Source organism: Perkinsus marinus (genome assembly GCF_000006405.1).
Source record: "Perkinsus marinus ATCC 50983 genomic scaffold scf_1104296934064, whole genome shotgun sequence".
NCBI lineage: Eukaryota > Perkinsozoa > Perkinsida > Perkinsidae > Perkinsus > Perkinsus marinus.
The window spans coordinates 1-1336 of NW_003214927.1; the positions used below are offsets into that span (position 1 = coordinate 1).

A 1336-nucleotide genomic window follows, 5' to 3' on the forward strand; every position below is an offset into this window, starting at 1 on the left:
AAGATTGTTGGTCTGCCAACGAACGATCTCCAATGAATTGACCTCATTTAGAACACTATGTAATGGGGGCCCCTCTATGAGGAGCAAGAGTTTTGTGATCTATTCAGCGTGTCGGATGCGAACTCATGTGTGCCGTTAAGTCGGTGTTGCGCATAGTGACGAGATAGTGGGATAAATCTCAAAGTCGTTGGTCTCGTGGCCTAATGGATAAGGCGTTGGTCTTCGGAACCAAAGATTGTGGGTTCGAGTCCCACCAAGATCGTCTTCAAGCCGAAAAGTGCCTATACACGGATGCCACTGGCCGTACAGATGTCGATGTTGATTGTACACCCTTGTGACTCGTCGGAATACATGCCGAAGCTAACGGTACAAGAAGATTGTTGGTCTGCCAACAAGCAATCTCTAATAAATTGACCCCTTTAAGAACACTATGTAATGGAGGCCCCTCTATGAGGAGCGAGAGTTTTGCGATCTATTCAGCGTCTCGAATGCGAAATCATGTGTGCCGTTAAGTCAGTGTTGCGCGTAGTGACGAGATAGTAAGGTAAATCTCAAATTCATTGGTCTCGTGACCTAATGGATAAGGCGTTGGTCTTCGGAACCAAAGACTATGGGTTCGAGTCCCATCGAGATCGCCTCTACGCCGGGAAGCGCCCACATACGGATGCCACTGGCCGTACAGATGTCGATGTTGATTGTATACCCTTGTGACTCGTCGGGATACATGCTGAGGCTAAGGGTACAAGAAGATTGTTGGTCTGCCAACGAACGATCTCCAATGAATTGACCCCTTTAAGAACACTATGTAATGGAGGCCCCTCTATGAGGAGCAAGAGTTTTGTGATCTATAATGGAGGCCCCTATATGAGAAGCAAGAGTTTTGCGATCTATTCAGCGTGTCGGATGGGACACCATGTGTGCCATGAAGTTAATGGGGGCAGAGATGGTGGGACAAATCTCAAATTTACTGGTCTCGTGGCCTAATGGATAAGGCATTGGTCTTCGGAACCGAAGGTTGTGGGTTTGAGTCCCATCGAGATCGTCTCCACGCCGGGAAGCGCCCATATACGGATGCCACTGGCCTTACTGATGTCGATGTTGATTGTATACCCTTGTGACTCGTCGGGATACATGCTGAGGCTAAGGGTACAAGAAGATTGTTGGTCTGCCAACGAACGATCTCCAATGAATTGACCTCATTGAAAACACTATGTAATGGAGGCCCCTCTATGAGGAGCAAGAGTTTTGTGATCTATTCAGCGTCTCGAATGCGAAATCATGTGTGCCGTTAAGTCAGTGTTGCGCGTAGTGACGAGATAGTGGGGTAAAATCTCAA

At 47.8% G+C, this 1336-nt stretch overlaps 3 non-coding genes across 3 annotated transcripts; all 3 read left to right on the top strand.

Moving 5' to 3' along the window:
- The first annotated feature begins 189 nt into the window (after positions 1-189).
- Positions 190-262, top strand: Pmar_PMAR024316. Its single transcript has one exon. It is a non-coding gene; the product is annotated as a tRNA-Arg (tRNA).
- Positions 263-562: 300 nt separating this feature from the next.
- On the top strand, positions 563-635 carry Pmar_PMAR024317. Its single transcript has one exon. It is a non-coding gene; the product is annotated as a tRNA-Arg (tRNA).
- A 334-nt stretch (positions 636-969) lies between these two features.
- Pmar_PMAR024318 lies at positions 970-1042 on the top strand. Its single transcript has one exon. It is a non-coding gene; the product is annotated as a tRNA-Arg (tRNA).
- Positions 1043-1336: the final 294 nt, after the last annotated feature.